Source organism: Nelumbo nucifera, chromosome 8 (assembly GCF_055504915.1).
Source record: "Nelumbo nucifera cultivar China Antique chromosome 8, China Antique-T2T, whole genome shotgun sequence".
NCBI lineage: Eukaryota > Viridiplantae > Streptophyta > Magnoliopsida > Proteales > Nelumbonaceae > Nelumbo > Nelumbo nucifera.
In genome coordinates, this window is record NC_142656.1 from 53,578,793 (window position 1) to 53,602,488 (window position 23,696).

Here is a 23,696-nt window from a genome sequence, read left to right on the forward strand (position 1 = left end):
AGTTCACTTAATAATTATATAGGCTTACAATTTTTTCTTCTAGAAAAATATTTTCATTGATTTCTTTTGTACTTATATTTAAATTCTTTGTTCACTCAATTGTGTAGTTCACTTATTATTCTTTATTGAAGTAGTGTGATTAATGATTAAGCTTTGTTTCTCTATATTTGTATTTTAAAGATTTTAAATTATTTTTAGGGTAATTTCTTAAATTACTTTATGGTTTAACTATTGGCTAAATATACCTCTACTGTTTGATAATTGTATAACGTTACCCGTATTATTTCTAACAACTGTTCACATATGCCAACAACTGTTCACATATGCCATCACGTGACTTATAACTTTCAAAAATACTAAACTTATCTTTTTATATTCAAAAATGCCTTAATATTTGGGAGAGACGATTCTGCCCCCTTATATGGTTGAGCCGATCACTGGTATCAGCTCTAGAGGGAGGGGGAACGGGCTCGAATATGCAGCAGCTGTAACGTGGGTGTCGTAAATATTTTTGACACGCGTTATTGATTGAACCTGGAAAACAAATTTCTGGCTATGCACTGTGTGTATGTAATTTAAGTAAATTGGTCATATTACAGATAACTTTATATGCTACCTACACTACCCACAACATGCCACAACGCAGTGCACTTCTGGAATATGTTTCATATTTGTATGTTGTCATTGATAAGGACGGTTCTAGATATAAGGCTGTAAGTCGGATTGGGTTACGTTGGATTGAAGCTAATTCTAAGCTTGAAACCCCCAACCTTAACCTTAATCCAACCCAAAGTCAACTTCAGGTTGGGCCCAACTCAATCATCTTCTCATCCCTTAAAATCTCATAGAATTCATCCATTTTAAAAAGGGTTATTTATTAAAATACTTTTTATAGTTTCATGAATTTATTAAAATCTACCCTATAGTTAGCATATTACTAAAACACCACTTATAATTTACAATGGATTTAATCAATCTTTCATTAGATGATAGTGAAAAATGATAATATTGACACTAATGTTCATCTAAATAAATTTAATCAAAAGAAAATAAAAATACTATTTTTACCCTTAATAAGACATGGACAACCACTCTATTGGTTATATTTGGTCAATTTTGTTTTCTATACAGAAAAAAAATGTTAAGAGTATTTTTGAAATAAAAATATGGGTCTAATGGCAAAACAAACACTCCTTAATGAAAGATTGATTAAGTAAATAAGTTGTAAAATATATGAAATGTTTTAGTAAAATGAAAACTATAAGGTAGATTTAAGTAAATATGTAAAACTATAAAGAATATAAGATTGCACTACAAGAAAAACCGACTAAGCCGATGTAAAGTTTATAAACCGGTGGTTATACAAAATGCCAGGGTAGACCCATCTATATTGGCGATTTTAGCATAAGCGCCATAATAAGATCAAACCACCGATCAATAGAAAATAGGGCAGCGGTTCAATCAATTAAGCGGCGGTTTTGAAACATTGAACCGGCCGGTCATGAATTTTTCTTGGACCGGATGAATAACAAACTTTCCCTCCAAAAACATTGGTGTGTTCTTGCACCACTCTCTGCTGCTTCGTTTTTGATAGAGGAACGTCTCCTCTTCTCCACTTCGTCTCCCACCCAAAAATGGAAAGCTACCAATTGAGAGAGATTCAGTCAATCTCACCTTATATTATATCACCATTGAGAGCAATTGAACAAAGAAGTCGAGAAGTCAAGGAGGCATTCCAAGTTGTTCCAAGAAGCTGATCAGAAGTGATTTTGAAGAGTCGATAAAGGCAAGTTCGATCATCGACTATACTATTCCCATATTTCCCATTAAATTCTAAAACCCTAATCATCCCTTTTTTCTTCTTAGGGAAAGAACCATCTGCTACTCTGCTTTCCTGGTACGCAGACGAACAAGGAAGAAAGGGGGGATTCAGAAGCTTGATAGGAGAAGGGTTCCGTTTTACTGGTTGGTTAAATATTATGATTTTGAATCTCTCTGGTTCTTGCACACTTATATATGATAACATGCCTTTCTTAGTCTCTGTTGTTTTAAGGGGGCTCAGGGTGTTGACTTTCATTGAGATCATTGTATTAATGCTGAGTTTTGGGTAGTTGTCTTGAGGCTGGGAATTCTCCTTTTATTTCCATTGCATAGTGCTGGTCGATGGGACTGTTTGGCTATTCTGTCTATTGTAATGTAGATGCTTGGAATTTTCTGTTTTTTTTTTCAAAATTTTTTTGGTGGAACCACTGGTTTTTCTCCGTAGATAATTCCTATACATTTTATTCTTTTTGACTTTCTTTTGTTGACTGAATGCACATAGCCTGTAAACAAGGTAATAACCCACCCCCCCAAACCACCACCAAATACAACTCTGCCCTTCTTACTCTAGCTAGAAAATCACCATTGCGTTAGCTGATCTTTTAATCCATTTTAAAAAGATCTCCAAACTGGAACTAGATCCTTGGCTTCTCTAGCATGATGATGATATGCCCACGGGCCATCAGTGTTGTCTCTGAACCACCCAATTAAACAAAGGAGATTAAGGCCCTTAAGTGAGGATTTCATTTCTGAAGTCAGCTCTAACTGAATACCCCAATCCCAGTATGATATTTCCTGCATTCCCATAATCCCCCCTCCCCTTTCCTGAGAATTCCAGGTTCCCCAAAGAGCATCCATCTCCTTGTGGAGAGAAATAATCCAATCCTGAACCATCATCTATGCTGGAGGGAGGAGACACAGCAGATCATCTTTGAACAATATCATCGAGAGTGTAACCTCTGAACTTCTCCCATCTCTGTACCCTAATATGAAATTCTGGTACTGATAATACAGATTGGGATTTACTCTGATGGTGTCTAGTTTGAGAAGAACCTGCTAAGAAATTTATTGAGTTTTGTGGTGGAACTCCATTGAATAGTGGACTCTATTGGGTAGTTTTGTTTCCGATTTTGTACCATCAGCCCATATAATCTGCAAGGACCTAGAATGCATATTTTCTTGGGTAAGAGCCAGAAAGCACAATGAGTAATCCTTCCCAGCTCAAAATAGTATGCTGAAATCATCGTCTCAGAATCATCAATTAGGACAACCATAATATTAGTAAATCCTTCACATGTTGCATTCAGTACAGAGAGTGGTACAGTTGTGAGTTGGTAGCCTTTTCTTCAAGATTTTCTCAAGATTGAGCCCCAGTCTGGTTTTACTATCCTGCTCTCTTCCTGATGGCATATTTAATCTTGAGCATCCTACGTTTTATTGATAATTGGACCTACAGAATCTATACCATATAAACCAGATACTTGCCTTGGGTTCCATGCTCACCATAAAAGTTAAATTCACATAACATATTATCATATATGGTTAATACTTGAACACATACATAGCATGTGCTCTTATACTAATGTTAAATAGCATTGTCAGCAAGGGGTATTGCATCAAATTCATCTCTTCTAGACTTCCTCATGAATGGCTGGTAAACTGTAGGTTAAAATCAATGGGCAACCTCTGAGAAATAGGCTCTTCTTTTGGTGCCCATCATTTTATGATTCAGCTTGTTTTAAACATAAATGATGCAAAACACTTAGTTTTACCTGCCCTATGATTCAGGAAAAGGTATCTGAGGTGATTATTGGTTCTTGTCACGTCTTCCTGTAACAAAGTTGAGCATACATGTGCTTCTATCTCATCCTTTTCCAATTTTGTTTTTGCTCTTTTTTTGGATGGATAAGTTTATTTTTGCTCTTAGTAAGGAAAACAAGTAAAACTTTTAAAGAGAATACACTGCAAATGTTCTCTTGAAGGGTATACCCAAAATAGTAGTCTCCATTGCATTATTTTTGTTGGAGCATGTAGGTGTTTGCAAAATATCCGAAGTATTATGCAAGCCAGAGGCATATTGAAGCCATCAAGTAACAGTTGTTGATGTTAACAATCAATACTGGCAGAGGATTCCAAAGTATGATGCAATTCTGGGATACACTGAAGCTATGAATGATGACAACATTTACAATCCAAATGTTTCATATGATGTTTGTTTCGTGGAACAAGGACTCGAGAAGTTGCTTTTAGTTAGAAAAAAGAAATGGTTTGAAATAGTGAGTGAATGACACACTTATTGGTGCCAAATATATCTACAATAACACCTGAAGAATTCTGAGATTTCATTTTGGTTTTCAAGAAACTTGAAAACCTAGGTGTGTCTATTGATTTCAACCAAGGTCTATTTTCATCATTTCTAATAAGTCTGAATAAAATGGAAGTCTGTGATTTTTTTTTTTTTTGATCTCAAATGAGATCTAAATGGTGTGACATGATTAAAATGTTGGCTGATTTTAGAAACAGATAAAAAGCATCAAGCATGCTAGCAAGAGGCCTCAAATGCTGAGACATTCGAACAGTTTATTTCAGTGTTAGAAGTTAATTAGACGTGTGAAATTATATGAGCTATATACACAAAAAGAAAACAGTTGAAAGGGAAAAAAATAGAACAAATATACTTTTCTCAGTTCAAATATCTTGTTCACTAGTTTGGGAAATTCTGCTATGACATGTTCATTAACAAACAGGTTATTCATCCAAAAAAAAAAAGCAAATAGTGTATGGCCTACAATAATAGGATACTGGTTTGACAGAAATAGTGATCACCTCTTCTTGATTCTGTCATGTAGGGGTGCAACGAGTCGAGCTTTTCATGAGCTGCTCGAGCTTGGCTTGTGAAAATCTCAGCTCGGCTCGGTTTCAACTGAGCTTGAGCTCAAATTCAAGCCCAATTCATTGGCTCGATTATTAAATGAGCCAAGCTCGAGCATACTAGAGCTTGGCTCATGAGCCGACTCGAATATAATAATAATATATATAATAAATTTATAGAAAATAATATATATAATAAAAATATTATAATTATTAATTATTATAAATAAAAAATATTTATATATATAATTTTTTATTTTATAAAATATTTTTTCTCAAAGTCGAGCTCAAGCCAGGTTGAGCTCGAGCTTATGAACTTTTGACTCAAGCCGAGCTCGAGCTTAAGGTTCTGGCTCAAATCGAGCTTGAGCTCGAGCTCGAGCCTTGTAGAACAGTCTTGAGCTGAGCTCGAGCCTAGTACTATTCAGCTCAGCTCGGCTCGAGTCCACCCCTACATACATGAATATTTTATTTGAAAATCAATAAGCTCACAATACTTCTTTCAAGAAAGATAACATGTAGCTTGCATCTAGCATTCTTGTTACTATTAAACCTTGTTTGACGGTAGCATTAATGCCTTGTGAACATTAGACGGATAAAACTTAGGATACTCTAAAGCAATTCATATAGAACTTCCAAAGCAAATGATCACTTTTTTGCTCTGACACCAAATTGGTGTGGTTTGAACCCAAGATCACACTAATACTTCTTTTTTTTTTTTGGTAAATATACCACACCACACAGTAACTCCACCAGTGTGATCCTCTCTTACACCGCCAGTCCCATGCCTAGATACAAGAGGGGGGTTGTGTCAGGTTGGTAGCCAGCATTAAAACTTTGGTCATGGGTCCTGATTTGTCTTTAACAGGACTCTTGTAGCCAACTCCATATAGTTGGGACTTGGGACAAGGATTAGATGATGACGATGACGAGACCATACTATACAGTGAAAGGAAATGCAACATTACTGACTTTTACTACTCTTGAAGCCAATCACAACCAAGAACATTGGTAATATAAATGAGAATAGAAATTATCTATAAAAAAAACTAGGAATTAGCACCTATGCTCCTCTATAAAGCATCTACTAGATAAATTATTAGAAATTATCCACTAGTATGTTCTTGAAGGAATCAACACAACCAAAAAATTTGGAATGAGTGCATATTATAAATAGAATATACTCACGTTTTATTATTTGATGTCAAAATAGAAAATGGTCTTACAGATATTTATAGGTCAAAACAGGAAGGTTGGTCAACCCTTGTCTATTATTTTTCTATTCAAAAACCAACTGACAAACGCTACTAACAAGCTAGACAGTGAGAAACTAGTTGGCTAGGGACTATGGCTTTGACTTGGGATTAGGAATAAAACAAATCCTACTTTATAACTATGTCCCTGACTAACATGATTTTGGCTTGCTAGCATAACTCTTATTCCAATTAGTACAACAAACTACTAGTCTAAAGGGAAACCAACTTCTCCTATGATTAGGAAAACAAACTCCTAATCTAACTAGGAACACTTCCTATAATCAGAAAATAGCTGCTGAAGATGACAAAAGTCACAAAACCCCCTCTACCACATGGAAGGGAAAAAAAAGATATAGAAGAAATAAAAATTCCCAGATCTGACTTGTTACATCCTGCATTAATAGTGGAGTCTTTGAATTATATGTTCACTTCTACAGTCCATGTTAGCTCTATTACTGTTTTTGTACTGGAGCTTCTTCCTAGTGGTAGGAGCTTCTCAAAGTTTCAATATTTCAATTTAAAAGATTCCTCCAAAGAAGGCTTCTGGTTGCCATATGACAAATGGTTTTAAGCTGAAGTTGGACCCATGAATAGAAGGTTGTGTGGTGAGTTACTGCTAACTGCAGGGGCTAATTTGAGCGGAAGTCCTAGCCTCCACAAGAAGAAGACAAGATATTTTCTGAAGGGTTGATGCCCTACCCCAATCATTATTTACCTTTTATACTTGTGATTCAATCCATTTGCATCCCTATCTTTAACTGAGGTGTTTCATCTTTCACGTCTGATTAGCCTATATGTGTTCTGGTTTGCATATTCATGTATAGGTTTTTCTTCTGATTTTTATTTTAAAAATTTTGATGTTCTCTAGTCACATGTAACTTATGTGACAATTTTTCTTCTGACATTGAATGCCCTCTCAATAGGAGTTGTTGATTTGGATGCTAAATTTTAATGTTAAGTTAAAGTCTTAAGATTATATCCTTTATATCATATAATGGAACTATTGGTGAAAAATAAAAGATAGACTAAATTAGATGCATATCAGTGAAAGCAACACTAAGCAAGCCAAGCTTGATGATACTAGATTATCAATTCAATTATTGATTTGTGCATTCATGTCCAACTCTTTTTACACTAAAAGTTTGAGGTTCTTTAGTCACATGGTATATATGTGACAGTGAACGTCCCCTGATCCCCTTGGTTATAATTTTAGTGTTTCCCACTTTGGTGTCTGTATAGCATAGGCCACAAACCACTAAATCTTGATATTCCAACTTCTATGATCTCTTCTAGGTATGCCTTGGAGAGTCTATCTGTGTTAGCACAAATTTCTATTACAGCTATAATCAGTGTGCCATTATTGCATTATATCTGTCTTCCGTACATAATCCAGAAGTTGATAAACTTCTATTGCTAGTCTGAAGCTGTGTCAAGCCTGAGACTGGGCTTGCTTGGTTACTTGGACAGTTGCTATCCAAAATCATTGACAATTGTAGTATGCTTATCCATTTTCTACCCATCTTGCATTTACCATCTAGTATGACTAGGTTTTCTATTTTTCAGCAATGGTACTATTATTTTCTCTTCCACTTAGATTTGAAACATTATCTAACTATCTGCAGATAAGATAAGGGCTTTCCTTATCTCTTAAAGAGAGTCCATATCCAAATAAGGATTTGGATTAGGAAACTCCTAATGAGATTAGGAGCTCTCTTTAAGCCTATAAAAGGATGAAGGGGGGCGAACCTCCAGACACATCAACTGAATCTGATCTCAGATCACAGAAAGAGAGAAGACAGCTACAGTGAGACTGTGCCATCTTCTGCTCTTGTGCTCTCCTCCTGTTGTCGCCATTGCCAGTTCGATCTCCACTGTAGGAGCGATCAAGAAGGGTTCTTGATATCAGTTTTTGGAGAAAAACTGATATGAAGTTGTGCTCACATAGCCTCCATCGAATTCTTGCTGAAGGATTCGGTTCTTGGGAAGAACCACTTGCTGATTCTGCTCCACCCTACACTGTGTCATCTTCAGTGGGAGCAGTCTTTGGAGTTGTCCTTGAGCGTGAACACCTTCGTTGGGAGTTCCTGCTACTCCGTAACAGGTATATCCATCTCCTACCTTTTGGTTTCAGATCTGGTTCGGTTTAGGTTCAAGATTGATCATTGAAAATGTAGATTTTTTAAAACAGGGAATGTGATTCCCAGATGGGAGAGAGAGAAATTTTTGAAATTTCGCCCAACCTACCTGCAGGGTTCGGCCATCCATATGATAGATCTCTCATCCCTTCAGCCCCTTGGTTGTGTCATGGAAATTTTATCTCTCTTTAGCAAGAAGACTACTGAGAATGGGCTTTTGGGAGGGCTTCGCAATTGCTCCGAGAAAAGAAAAAGTTAATATTCTTCAATTTGCTGATGACACCTTATGCTTTGTTGATGCTTCTCCTAATCAACTGGAGGTGGTGCTTGGAATTTTGAGTTGGTTTGAGGTGGTGTCTAGCCTCAAGGTTAATTTGAATAAATCTTAGATTATCCCTGTAGGTCTTGTTACAAACCTAGAAGTTTGTGCAGAAGTTATGGCTTGTCAGACTGCCCATCTTCCGGTCAAGTACTTGGGGCTCCCTCTTGGAGCTAAATATACTTCCTCTCAGATTTGGAATCCAGTGGTTGAAAGAATGGAGAAGAAATTGGCTTCCTGGAAAGCTAAATACCTTTCTTTCGGGGGGAGAGTTATTTTGATTAAGAGTACTCCTTCTAATCTACCTACTTCCTCTCCCTCTTTCCTATTTCTTCCAAAGTGGCTAATAGATTGGAGCAACTACAGAAAAATTTTCTCTGGAGAGGTTGGGAGGAGGAGAAGAAGGTCCATGTTGTGAACTGGGGTCAAGTGTGTCTTCCTAAGGAAGTTGGAGGGATTGAAGAAATTCAATTCTGCCCTCCTGTGTAAATGGCTTTGGAGATTTGCAAATGAAAGAAATGCTTGGTGGAGAAAGCTGATTGTGGACAAATATGGAGTGGATTGGGGTGATTGGAGATTCAATTCTCCTATTTCAAGAGAGATAAGCTCCATTTGGATAGGTATAATGAAGAACGCTAATTTATTTGAGGAAGGAATTGGTTACAACTTGGGAAATGGGGAAAGAATTAAATTTTGGAAAGACGCTTGGTGTTCTGAAGTGTGTCTGAAAGATGCCTTTCCTCTCTTGTATCAAATTTCTGTAAATCAGGACTCCTCAGTGGCTGAGAATTTCAATGTGGATGGTAACTCTTTCAGTTGGAACCTAATTTGTAGGAGGCGCCTCTTTGACTGGGAAATTGAGGAGTATGCAATTCTGTTGGGCCTGCTCCAGAACCAGAGGATTGACCCAAACATGGAGGATGCTTGGAGATGGAAATGGGAAGCTGATGGCAGGTTTTCTGTAAAGTCTATGTTCAGTAAGTTGATAAGTTCAGGTCAGGAAAACTTTCCGGCTAGGCAGATTTGGAGCTCAATCAGTCATTCTAAAGTGAAGTTTTTGCTCTGGACAATGACTTTAAATAAATGTCTATCCAAAGTTAATCTAGTGAAATGTGGCATACAGATTTCGGACATGTCATGCGGCTTATGTGGTGGGGTAGTAGAATCTACTGAACATCTGGCCACATTGCCCAGTCTCGAATTATATTTGGAGGCATTTTCTTCAGCTGGGTAATGCTAAATTCTGTGAAGGATCTGCTGTTGTGTTGGCAGATTGAGGGTCTCAGCAAGAAAGGTATCTTGGTCTGGAAGACTATCCCGGCTGCTGTGCTTTGGACTATCTAGATTGAAAGAAATAACAGAATTTTTCAGGGCAAAGCTAAATCTTCAGAGGAAATAGTGCAAAAAGCTGTGGGTAAACTTCTGTCCTGGGTGTCAGCAACGGAGGTGCTTAAAAATCAGAATTTGAGTCTGTTGTTTAGATCTCAGAACTGGATGTATCTGTAATTTGTGGTGGCTCCAGGCAGCCTCTAATGGCCTAGGCTCCTTTGTACTGGTTTTTGTTTTAAAAAATTACCTTACCTTTTAAAAAAATAGTCTACTTTCTACAAGGAAGTACCTCAGAATAATTGATTTCTATTCACCCTTTGACTTTCCAAAGCATGCTCTAGACCATTAGTATTACTTTTATTCTTATACTACTTTCTTTTTACCATTTTCTTATTTCTTCTTTTCAATCGGCACATAAGTCACTGACATAGTCTTTAACCCTGAATTGGTAAGTAAGAAATAAATTGAAGGAAAATGATCAAATGACTCAAGTGACTCTATGGTCAACTGAGACCATGGTCATTGTGACCATGAGTGATTGTGTATGGTAACAGATCAGGTTGGGTGGTTTAAGGTGGTTTGAGGTCAGTTCCATTCAGTTCCGGGTAGAACCTACCCATTTGCTCACCCCTAGCATTGATTTGGCTTTGGCTCTTGGTTTATTTCGTATTGAGGGTTATGTTGATTCTAGCTTATATCCTTTGTTGGGTTCAGTTACAACTCCCCTTGGAACCTTTGGTTGGTATATATGAACAACTAAATAATGCGATTTAGAGACTTGATTCTTTCACTTGCAATCATATCCTCTGGGAAGGCAACCAAGTGGTGGATGGTCTTACAATTATGGCTTTATTTGAACTCTATCTGGTTTTGTTAGATAAAAAAAGAGTAGTTGTAGCATTCAAGGTAAAGAGACTTCTCCTTTTATGTCATATAGAATGGATAAGCTGCATAGGCAGTACTCTAGTCACCTTCAGCTCTGTAAAAGTAGAAGTTTACAATTGAACAAGTGCAAAATTAATTGATCAGGGATTTAGAATCTCTTAGATATACTTAAAATCTACATGAGCTATATAGAAACCCTCCAGGAACATCTAGCTCCCCTAAAAGGTGCAACCCAGTCAGCAGTACTGATACTCCATGACATAATATCAAGTGCTGAAACAGAATATCAAGCTTGTAGATCTATTTATTAAATCTTTCAGTTAACTTAGAGTAGATTTTATCATAACCGTATTATTGGGGCAGGGGCAACCTTGTCATTGTAGTGGAGTACATCAGATAGCTAGGTGGTGATAAATTTTTTTTGATAATTCTTTTCCTGTTTGGATTTTATAATAACCATTATCGGTTAAATTAGGAACTTTTGTACTCAAAGATCTTATATGCTGTGATGAATATTCTCTTGTTGCTATTCACTTTTGGATGCATATCTAGTCTTTATGGTGCTCTAATACACTTATTTTTCTTTCCTCTCACTCAAAACAGGTTCTGTTGTTCCGATGCTCGAAGCCGTGATGGCCGTTGTTCCTATTGAGAGGCTTGCTGTTCATTTTCATGACACTTATGGCCAATCTCTGGCAAATATTTTGATATCTCTCCAAGTAAGCAGCCTTGTGCAACTCAATTTGTGTGTGAAAAGAAGAAACCCCAATGGCAATATACTTAAATGAATTAAGAGTTTGTGTCGGGATAAGATGATGGGATGAAATATTCTTCTTCTACTGAGGTTATAGGGGTGACAACCTGCACAGGTTGGAGTCAATGAGACCAGATCTAGTCCCAAAACAGGGCCCCAACAACCTGTCCCAATGGCCATTGCAGTGTTGGTAACATCTTGCCATGAAGGACATGGGAGATGTTTCCAATGCACTAGTTGTCTTTGGAGCAATCAGTCATATAAAATGGATAGGAGCTGGATTAATCTTCCGAGGTACCCTTCGTAGTACATAGCCTCTCTTCTAGGAATGATTTTTTTATTGAATAATTTATTTAAGATGCTTATAATAAATATTTTTTTACATTAAATGATTTTGTTCATGCTTTTACCTTTTATTTTGATTGGTAAACTGCTTATTTCCTTTGAATACTATATATTATGCTGGTTATTAGAAAAATAAGGTTTGATGGAGGACTTAATATGGGAATCAGTTAGGACTTGTTTATGGAGTCGGTTCAGCTCCATATCTTGTGCCTGTACAAGATATGCAGATGGAGCAATCGATGGACGTGCTGCATTAATTAGCATGTCTAGATCCTTCTGAGGAGAATGCAAAGGGGTAGAATGTTTGGGTTGGGTTGGGTCAGGGGAGGTGGCTGGGTTGGGCCTAAGGCAAGTACTCAACCCAAGCATGTGGAAGAATGTTTGGGTTTTAGCAGATTGGCATGTTGGGTCAAGAACTGCAAAACTCAGTGTAGATATAAGGAGGTCCAACAGTGCTAGTTACTGGCATTGGCTTGGTATTGGGGTTTTGTTGGCTTATGCAGTGGCCTTCAATAGTGTGGTGACCCTTTCCTTGGCCTTCATGTTTTATGGAGCTATAGTTTAATTGCCACTTTTTCTGCCAGTAATGGTATGTGGTTCTTTATTACAGCTCTGAGAAAGGCCCAGGCTGTGATTGCATTGGATTGCAGAGATGATAATTCCAATAATGATCATGGGCAGTGTACATTCTTTATAACTTTCACCAATATATTCCAAATTTAGGCCCGTTTGGTTTGCAGGAATAGGGGTCTGGACAGTATTTTGACAGTGGATCACCTGAAGTCCAGAGGCTTTTGCATGGCCAATATGTGCTTTCTCTACAAATAATAGGAGGAAACTGTTACACATCTTATTAATTGTAAGGTTGCTGGTTTCTTGTGGAGCTTCTTCACATCAATGTTTGGATTTCCAAATTTTCTTCTTGGCCAAAGTTAAGAGGAAATAAAAAAGCAAGAATTCTTTGGAGCTGCTTACCTTTCACTATTTGATGGAACATTGGAATATGGAAAAGATTGTGGCAACTATCAGTAACTCAGTTGCAGATTGGGTTCTGGTCTCTCCAGCTTTCTCTAAAGAAGATTTAAGTGACAGATTAGGGGAGATTTTGGAATATCAAATTTGTAAATTGGATGGTTTGTAGTATGTTGTTCTGTTTAGCTTTTATTCTGGTTGTATGAGGGTGATGCCTTATCACCTATGAAGATGTATCCTTTTCTTCTTTTAATGAAATTTCTTTTTTATCTTCAAAAAAAAAAGTTCAACTTACAGATCTGACCTGACATGTTATGTTCCTAGGGGTCATTCTCACTCATAACACACTTCTTATCTTGCACTATATTTTTCTTGTGTGCGTGAAGAAAAGATTAGGTGAGAGAGTGCGGGAGTGGGTTAGGTTGGATCTGTGTTTATTCTCAGTGCAAGGATTTTCTGTGAGGCCTTGTAATGATGAGAACTCTAGTGGTAATGCTAACGATGAAAACAGTTCATGGTACCCCTCTTCTGTTGGATATATTCTCAAGGGTTTGGATTTTCTTGTTTCTGTTCTTGTTAATGTGGCCTTGGATTTTCTCCCAGCATTTGACTAGTGGTTCTTTATCTTTTATTATCTGTATCTTAACTCTGTTATCAGTTAAAAAAAATCAAGTTTTTTTTATTACTTGTGATCATGTCATTTCCATTGGATCCAAATTACCAATTCCTTAGCTTTTGGTTTATCAAGAGAGGGAATGGGAATTGGGCCCAAGCATGGGCTGGGATGGGTGCTTGTCTTCTTTGGGACCATTAAAGCTGCTACTAGCAACAGGTTTTCTATCAGCTTCTTATGCTCTGTTTATACATTCTTTCATCCCAACAATAGAAGTGGAATCTAAGGATTAGATCCTAAGAATACAACATTAGCTTCCAAACGACAGAAACACATAATCAACTGATTCATATTTTATGGGTTTTGGAATCAGTTCTTTTTGTCCCACGGGAGGGGTTCATATTTTGTGCTAATATTTCAACTGAATGCATTTGGCTTTTAATGCTTAGTCATTTCAGTTTGGTGTGGTTGCAGTGTTGCTGCCTCTTCCATGGCTACTCTGAAACAACCAACAAAAAGAGTTGTAGCTATCATAGCTGAATGTGTTCCAGAATCAGATATAAAGCAGCTGATTGCCAGTGATTTCCCTCGTGTCAAGATAGTAGGCTCCTTCCCATTTTGAGTATTTATTGAATTTATTTGAACCTCCCTGTTTTCCTTTTCTTGGTTTTGACTTCAAATTCTCTTATGAGTGCAGATATCTGCGGAAACAATGATAGATCTTAATGCAAAGCACTAATTAGCTTCACTTACCAATCACCATTTATTTTCATCTCATTTAAGAAGCAAGAATAATTTGCATTCAAAATCTATTGTCTGCTTTGAAATTGCTTTGCTCTTCTCCACCCTCCACCCACACATACACACCTTAAGTTCATAGGTTTTACCTCATTCAATTTGCAATTGTTCTGCAATTAATGTTAGATGCCCCTTGTTTGACAGGTACAACGTTCATAGTTACAATTGATATATTGTCCTCATTGATTCATGATGAGCGAAGGAAGCCCCTCTTCATTCTATTTTTCAAATTAGTTAGCACCCCACCTTTTTCATTGGGTGAACCAGGTTTTGTTTGGAGTTCAGCTTTATGTGTCGGAGTTGGTATGACCACAACCTAGACCTAACCCAACCGGTCACCATTCCTAGGCTGAATTAGTTTCATTTTACATACTATTAATATGTATAGGAAAACCAAGACATAAAACAGTTGAATTAAGTAAGGGGCTTGGTTAGGGAGAAAACAACTGAACTATGTATAATTCCAACATTAGAATTTTTTTGAGTGGATTTTGCCTTCTGATTAAGGAGAAGATTTCTATTTAGTGGGGGTGGGAGCGGGTTGGAGTCGCATGAGAAGATTGAATCAAGTTCACACATTTTCCTTCCATGGCCATTTGTAAAACATAGTTGGAACCTTGTGCAACTGTTGTTCTCCCCCATAATCCACTACGAGTAAGAATCCAATACATTGCTTTCATCCTATAGAAATTTCTAACAACATTGTTTTCTCTATTCTTGTTTATAATAAAAATTGTTTTTGACAACTGAACTTGGATCCTGTGTGAGGCTTTTACACGAGGTTAATTTAGATCTAAGTACGCTTCCTTAGGTTGTGTGTGCTTGTCTTGGTTGAGAAAAACACAGAAACAGAATGCTTTTTTTTTTGTTGATTAGTACAGAAACAGAAAATTGATGGAATTGTTCTTAAGGAACTTGGCAAAATTTGTTAAGAACGTCCCCCTCAACTTTCTGTCTCCGTGTATCTAACTAAACATAGCCTTACAGTCAGCAAAAAAAATGAAGGAAGAAGGCACACAAATTTTTACGTGGTTCACTTCCATAAAAGGAAGCTACGTCCACGGAAGGGTGTAAGGGTTGCTTTCATTACTCAGAAAAGTAGATATTGTAGTACACAATAGTAGGATGAGACAAACATACTATCTTCTTCTCCTCCTCCTCCTCCTCCTCCTCTTTCTTCTTACTCATCTCTCCCTTTCTCCAGCTTTCTAATTTAACCACTCCAAATTGCGTCTCCTGTGGCCAATGAAACTGAGGTAAAAAATGTGGGAATGGGACCATTGTACAAATTCCAGTTTTGTAGGTATCTGTCATCCCATATCTGATTTATTGCTGGCTGTGGTTGTAGACATTGTGGTAGCTGTTGTTGCCGCTGCTGCTGTTGTTATTCAACACCAAATACCCAAGAATCACATAACATGAATCACATCATACCGAAGATTCACATGATTATTTGCTTGCTGACTTGCCTGCAGTGTTATCTCCATGGGCTGTGGTTGTGGTAGTAGTGGTTGTTGCTGCTGGTAGAAAATCCCATCAGAGTAGGTATGCTGCAGCATAAGAACTGCACTGTCCTCTTGTTGTGGCTGTGGTAGTTGCTGCTGCTGTTCTTTAATGTCCCCACTAGGTTGAACTGTATGAACTTCTGGAGAATAGCTATGATTTGTTTCAATCATTTCCAACAGTTCGTTCATTTCCGCCTCTTCATCATTCACTGGGAACACCGGTACAGTTGCCACACTATTCCTCGAAATGTCATCATTTCTATGTTTGATCATTTCCTCTGCTTCCCTCATTTCCTCATCCCCCTTTGGCCACAACACTGCATTTGTAGTGTTGTCGGCACCCCGTTGATCTTGCAATATTGTTTCTTCCTGATGATAATTTCCTTGTTCTAAAAGTGGGATTGAGGATGCAAATGCATCATTGAAATTCCTATAGTCCCCGGCCATGATTCCTCCTCCTTGTCTTTCTTCTGTATCATCGCCTTTTCTCTTGTTCTCTTTAATCCTACAGAGGACCCATTGTTGGAACTTGTTGCCTACTTGTCCATCATCTTCTGCAAGGCTGAACTCATGCATAATCCAGTTGGTTTTTTCACCGGATTTGCTAGATTTCTTAGTCTCCTTGTAGCGGTAGAATACAAGACTCTTCTTGTATCCCACGATCCTCCTTTCTGCATCAAAAATCCTTTTATTGCCTTGCGTAGCCTTCCACCAACCTCCTTCCTTGATAGGGTGAGTTACCACACGATTTGGCCTTGATGCATTCTGTGATTTCTTCTCTCTTGGAACGAAGTAATACCTTTCCTTTATCAAACCACCATATGTAGTAACCACTGTAAATGCATAAATTAATTAGAACAGCAATAAATCAACAATGTAGAATTGTAGATAAGAAACGTGAGCTTGCCTTGTGGGTCAAGCTCCTAAAGTGTAGATATTTAAAAAATCATGAGCTAATCCCTTACAGATTTTTGAAGGAAGCTTCTCTAATCTGGAAAACAATTTGTAAAGCAATTCGGTATTTTTTGCCAAAATTATGGGTTCAAATTTGCAGGAATGCTGAAATTAACATGTGAAATTGTCCAATAGGTTCACGGATTAAAGGGGGATCAAGCTCCAACTGTGAAAGAGTTGATCATGGAGAATGGGGATTGGGATGTGACAAAGCTAAATCTGCTGCTTTCTTATGAAGAAATTCAATTCATTTTAGAAACCCATGTCTTTAGAACTCTGGATAGGGAAATTTTTCTGTGGTTAGGAGCTCCTAGTGGTAAATTTTCTATCAAACTCTTTCATGACTATCTTTGGCAGGACTCAAATGTGGTAATGGAAGAAAATCAGAAAAGGCTAATTCAGAAGGCTTGGAAACTCAAAATACCTCCAAAATGCAAACTCTTTTTGTGGAGAATAATTAGAGGATTTATTCCCACTAAGTCCATTCTGACCAGAAATGGTATGCAGGTGGGGAATGTGTGTTCTTTCTGTTGTATGGAAGGAGAAGATGTTCTATAGCTTTTTGTGCATTGTTCGTTTTTGAAAGCTGTGTTGTTTGCTTCTTTCTGCGGTATGAGAATTATGTGGTCTCATTTTGGTTGTGTCAATGAATTTCTGCATTTTATTTTATGTCAATGCCATTCAGAGGAGTTGGCTAATTGTATGTTGAGTAGGTTGGCCGTTGTTTACTCTCATTTGGAAGGCTCGGAATGATATAATTTTTAATAATCTTGCTCATTTTCTTAACTGAGTGGTGAAAAAAAACAATAAGTAATTTGTGCTCTGAATTAGGTCTCTCACATCCTCAACAGATGGACCCCCCTCCTGAACCAATTTTCACTAGAGCTATGCCTCCGTCAATTTTATTCTCCATTAGCTCTTTTGGTGTTAATTGTACCAGTGATGGAGGGGTAATTTGGTTCAGAGGGGTCAGTTTAAGGCCTGGCTACCCTCTGAACCATGGTCTGACCCGACACACCCCCTGTAGGGGCATATTGGGAAGGCCACGATAAGATACATACGGCCGATATGGGCCAATACGTAGTGATATTTTAAACCTTGGGTATTCGTACGTTTAATTCTAACAAAGAATTTTTTATTTGCTGCAGGAGGTAGAATGAATTGCAGCAGAGCTTTTTGCTGTTTGGGTGTGGTTGTCTTTTGCAAGGGAGCGAGGCTGGAACGTTGCTAATATTTTCAGATGCTAAATCAGTGGTTGGTATTTTGGACTTCGGTTATTCTCCTTTACCATGGGAGGCCTCTCATTGAGTGGATACTATTAAATCTTTAACTGCTACTTTCGTAAATGTTTAGTTTTTTTTCCTAGGTCTTTTAATGGGGCTACCGATTCAATAGCTTCTCTAATGAAGAATTCAGGTATAGTGTAGTTATTTTGGACAGCCCGCCTCATTGTATAGATTCTCTTTGTCTCTGTTAATATAGTTTTTTTACCTATAAAAAACAAAAACATAGATGAAAAAAGATTAAGGGTCCAATTGTTTGGTTGGACGGAATTGGAATCCCATTCCCATTCCCATTCTGAATGGCCATTCCCTTCCCCTCCCTTAAGGAATGAGAATCCATTTCAGCCAATTCCGAATCCGAATCCGATTCCAATTCCAATTCCAATTCTAACATGAACCAAACGGTATAGTAGACCATTCCAATTCTGATTCCTGTGCCAAACAGATCCTAATATGCATATGGGTGCGAAAAAAAAAAAGTAATATTAAAGAACGTACATATGCATATGGGTGTTAACTGTTAAATTAAAACACGAAAAAAAATCAACAACTATAGATAGATTAAAATATTTGTATGTATGATTGCGTAGTTCATGTAGAAAATACATATATATGAATAGATAAATTAAATCATCTACGCATATGGGTCCCGACATAAGATGATGATCTGTTATTCAAGAATCGGTCTAATCTTAGTACAACGACGTAGAAAAAAGAAATCAGAAACACGTAGTGATCAAAAAAGAAGGCAGCAAGAAAGCAAGAAAAACTTGTGATCAAAGAAAGAAGGCAATAAGAAAGCAAAAAAACGTACAAGGTAGAAACTCAGGTTCGCAGCGATAGACATCAAAGTCTATAACGTCGACCGAAGGAATATCAATACCAAGAACTTTGAGTCTGAGAAAATAATTGATCAGCTCTTCATCGGTTGGCTGAAATCGGTATCCAACAGGAACAGGAATGAAAGTATTCTTGTCTTCCATTTTTTTGCAGTACGTACTCCACTCCAGTAGTATCAATGTCTTGACTTCCACTGCTTGCAATTCCAATTCCAATTCCAAGATCCAAGATCCAAGATCGTACGTGAGACGCTCCCTAACGAACGTATATTACTTATTTATAAACAAAAGAAAAGGCGGTGAATGTGAAGTGTCAAATCTTTAGAGTTTACTTGAATAGATTGTCTGAGTGAGGACAGTATCAAGAAAACGAATAGCTTATGTATCGGAGGAATAGCGAAATCTGACATGGACTCTCTTATCTCTTTAGATTTTACTTAGATTATCTGATGGAGGACAGTATAAGAAAAGAAATAGGGCAGTCCAGATCCGTTTTCGAATCCAATCCGTTTTCATCCCTATGCGGCTGTGATTTTCTTTTGGTATATGTATACCGGTCGGTTTGGTTAACAGTTGGTTTTTTATATTGGTTAACCAAAATCAAACTGGTACCTTTGGTTTTTCAAAAACACTAAACCGAAATCCAATAGATTAGTTCGGTTAACCGATTTTTTGATTTGGTTTCCATTGGTTAACTGATTTTTCGTTTCGGTTTTGGTTGGTTTTTTTGATCGGTTTAGTTTTTTGGTTTTTTTGCTCACCCCTACTTAGACCTTGTGGTTAATAGCCACACCCTCTAATCAATTGAGCTACTCAAGAAAGTTGATGTTGTAGTGCTAGATAATATAATTGATTTTTTTTGCAACATTTGTTTAAAGAAATTTTTGCTATCATCATCACCAATCCTCATCCTATGCTACATAAACAATTTGTTCTCTTTACTGCCATGCATATCTATCGTTGTTAAGGTTGCTCAACCGAGTTAATGAAAAAGAAAATAAAAGAAATTGTTAATTTTGTCATGTCTTCTTAGAAGGTTGATATGAGAGTAATAAAGGAGAGAGGTGCATGGGGTGCTCCCCCCTCCCCCCCCCCCCCCCCCACCCATGCTTTCTTGCTCCTTCAATTTCAAATTTATTCTAAACTCTTTGATCACCAACACCTCCTTTGAAAGATCTTCTAAAAAACCTTATCTCTTTGTCCTTCTCCACAACATCCTCCTGTGCACCTTTTGTAGAAATGATCTCACCTTTTGTAGAAATGAAAGTCTCAGACTCTGACAAACTCATGAAACCTAAGAAATCCATTATGGTCTCACCACTCTTAGCACATTTCTGTTGACCTCTGCACTTACCTAGCTCATGGGCTTAGAAGTAACTACTTCCTAAAAAAGGGAATTTTCTCACTATATAGGGTCTTGGGAGGGGTGGACTAGATCTTGACCTAACCTCTATTTCTTTAGCATGATGAAATGGTTACTCTTAGAAGAACCTTATTCCTACATGTAGAAAATTCTATGTACCAAATGTTTTAAAACATGAATGTGTGACACAAGGCATTCCACTACCTTGAGGCATAAGGTATAGTTCAGAATGTAAAAAAGCGTAAGACTCCCAAACACAAGGAGGCATAAACCTCCTTAAGAAAAAAGGGGATGAGTATTTTATTTTTCTTTTTTTAATAATTTTTTTTTTATATTAAGAAGAATGAAGATTCTCAACACTAGTTGAAAGGGAGGAGGCATAATCTCAATTCTCTCTGTTTTTTAATAAAAAAATTCTTTGTTCTTTTTTCTTTTTAAATCTGTTTGTGAACCCTAAAAGAGGCAATATACATGGAAAATGGAGAAAAGATCCAAGGTTTGGTGGTTGATCAATGTCCAATCAAATCTATTTTTGACTTGCATGATCTTTTTAGGTGGAAGATTCCTTATTAGTGTTCTTCATGTTGAGCATCAAAATTTGGCCTTAATGCTTTTCTATTCTCACGAGTGTTTTAATCAAAGTCAATGTTTTAGAAATTAATGTCAATGGAAGTAAACTGTCCCATCACCAGTTACAACCAAAGAGTTTGCTCTCTGTTGCAGACTTGCAGTTAGCCTAGTACAAGAAGACAAAAATGTTCTCTGTTGCAGCTCGATGGTGGTTGTTTTCTACATTAATTTCTTAAACCATAGGTCTACATTATATAAGATGGACATGCCCAACTCCTGGGCGATGTTGTGTTGTGCCATAAGCTGGGTTGGTCCATGGGCTGAGCCTCGGGCTAGGCAGGGCCATGGATTGGGTTAAGCTTTTTTTTTTTTTTAAATTATAATAAAAAATTAAAATAAATTAACAAAAAGACAAAAAATAAAAAAAAAACTTAAAATTATATTTTATATGAATCTTGATGTATGCAATTGTTTACATATGAAATAATAAAATGAAATTAAAAAAATCATGATACAATTGGAGTAAAATATATAATAAAGTTGAAAATAAAAAAAAATTATATATATATATATTGGCCCGTTGGCTTAGAAGCCCAAGCCTGGAATGACCTGCGTGTCATTGCCTCAGGCTATGCCGAGTAGAACCAAAATTGTGTCATGCGGCATGATTCTGTTCCACCATTCTGTTTTGTAGTTCTATACATTTAAGCATTTTGATATGTAATCTAATGGATTTTACATGCATGCAAATTGTGAACAGATAGACTCATGCTTTTCACGAACTGATGTAGGTGCACATGAACAACTTTCAAAGTTTCAAACATTTTATGAAGATGATTCTCTAATCCACATTTTATTAAGCAGGGTTGCATGGTCCCTCTGTTTATAGCATGTTGTTCGGGTCATGGCTGAGCTGGCCTTGCGAGACACGTGGCCTCCCAACTATCGCTCTGCCACGTCATCCTAGCTTGGCCACGTCGGCAAAATTCGGCCATGTCGGCATAGCTCGGCCACGTGGGCATAGCTTTGTCATGTGGGCTTAGCTCGGACAAGCTATGCTACTGTAGTCCCCATCTTATCCTTCCAACCACGTCAAATGGATGAGCACAACTACAGATAAGGAGGAATGAGGAAAGACGACTTCGCTAGGGAATGAGACTCTATTCCGAATACCTCGACGGTTAACCTCATCTTGACAACCCTGGAAGCCTGAGGGATCTTCGACTATAAAAAGGTACTCCATGCTCGAGGTAAGGAATCCAACTTTTGAGACATGTACTGCTACTTAGCTCGGACAAGCATCCTCATAGCTCGGCCCGACCACCCACCACCTCTTACTAACTTGAGCGTCGGAGTACTTACCCAGGGATAATTCCTTGGGCCTCTGACTTCTTTCTTGATCACAGGTCTTGAAGCGCGGCCTCGTCCTTGCAGCTCGGCCTCGCCCTGTCAGCAAGGACTATCTGGTTGCTCTCCTTAGTTCATACACCACCTCGGATTGAGTAGCATTAGATTGGCGCCGTCTGTGAGAACGTACAAAAAGCCACCCCAAAAATCTTTCCTTACCACGCAATCAAGAAAGCGATCAATATGCCCAAGAACTAGTCCAAGCGTTCAACTGGCCGATCCCCATCTCGGGAGTCTCACCACCGCAGCTCTCCACATCAAGAGATTCCATAGACCCCAGCCGCGGTCGATCCTGAGCAATTCCGAGCAATGCAAGAAAAAGTCAACAAGATCTTCGAAATGATGCAGAACATAAGACCCGCAACACTGCCTAGCAAGATCATCCCCCCTTACGCACCGACGCGCACGAAGCACCTAAATTTCTCCTCCAAACAAGACATGCTACTTCACTAAGGCTGTGTTTGATTGTAGCGCAAATTTATTTGCACTAGTATAAATGTATAGAAGTGCAAATGTAAAAAATGTAAATTCCTGTTTAATTTATTTTAGATTTTACGAACTAGAGTATCAGTACATTCTGTTTTGTTCATTTATTTATCCTCCAAACAAAGCATACTGTTTCTATAACTATTTGCATAAAATTAATATGTACTTTATGTAGAACAACAGAAGTGGTTTGAATTGTTTTATTTATTAATGACATCGAATACTCTAATCTGGTCTAATCCAGATAATATTTGATTTGAATTCAAATATTAATAAATCAATTTTGGATATACCTTTATTAAATTTGATCCTATCGTTTAGAAGTACTATTATCAACCTATCCACTTGTTCTAATAGATCATATGCCAGACCAAACCGGATAATCGGGATGGTATTTTTTAACCCAAATCCGATTATTCCTAATTGCACTAGACCAGCTCTAGTTCTTAGGCACTGTGACTTGAGAGACTACTCGGTCGGCACTGATACAATCCTCAAGCCCATTGGGTTCTACAAAACATAAAGCAAGGGTCAAATCATTGAATTCCAAGCCATTAATATCTAGGATTGATAGAATTCGGATCAGATGATCCAGACAATGCTGCTTATGTCGAACCTGAACCAGGCTGGCTTGAGCACCGAGTCGCTGTGACCCGGGGTAGAGCCATATGGAGTAGTGAATCTGCAATCCGGGGGAGCCTGTTTGGAAGGGATTGTGCGTTGGTTGAGTTTGAATTGACTGAGCCGTTTAGGAAAAGCTACCTGAAATAGTTTCACCGAAAGGTTAGTTTCGTGAGTATCATAGATGGTCCTAATGTGCCACTGCACTGAGTGAATGTGGCTAGTAATGTGTTTTGATCAACAGATTTTATTGGCTTTTCTAAACCTATTATCATGGTTTTTAAACCATCATTGATCTGGATGGTCAGATTGTTTGGCCTGCAAATCATTCAAGCAACCAGTTTTATGTCACCCCTAAATTGTTTCTTTGCTAAAAAACCGTTGATTTGGTTAATGATCCGTTGACTCAGGTGGTCGAACTGTCAATCCGTTCAATCTGGACAACAGTTCTTGCCTTTTTTTTTTATTATTTTTATTTTTCTTTAAATTACAACATGCCATATGCTTAGACTGGATGGTCAAACCATTAACCCAAAAACTGGTGGCCAAAGTGGTTCTGGTTAAAAATGG

The 23,696-nt window shown here is 37.7% G+C and overlaps 1 long non-coding RNA gene across 2 annotated transcripts; it reads left to right on the forward strand.

Moving 5' to 3' along the window:
• The first annotated feature begins 1,549 nt into the window (after positions 1–1,549).
• Positions 1,550–17,996, forward strand: LOC104601686 (uncharacterized). 2 transcript variants are annotated; one of them, XR_016079271.1, is made up of 5 exons: positions 1,550–1,786; positions 1,867–1,965; positions 11,220–11,335; positions 13,775–13,901; positions 17,706–17,996. It is a non-coding gene; the product is annotated as an uncharacterized LOC104601686 (long non-coding RNA). The 2 variants fall into 2 exon arrangements; XR_016079272.1 differs by lacking the exon at positions 11,220–11,335.
• Positions 17,997–23,696: the final 5,700 nt, after the last annotated feature.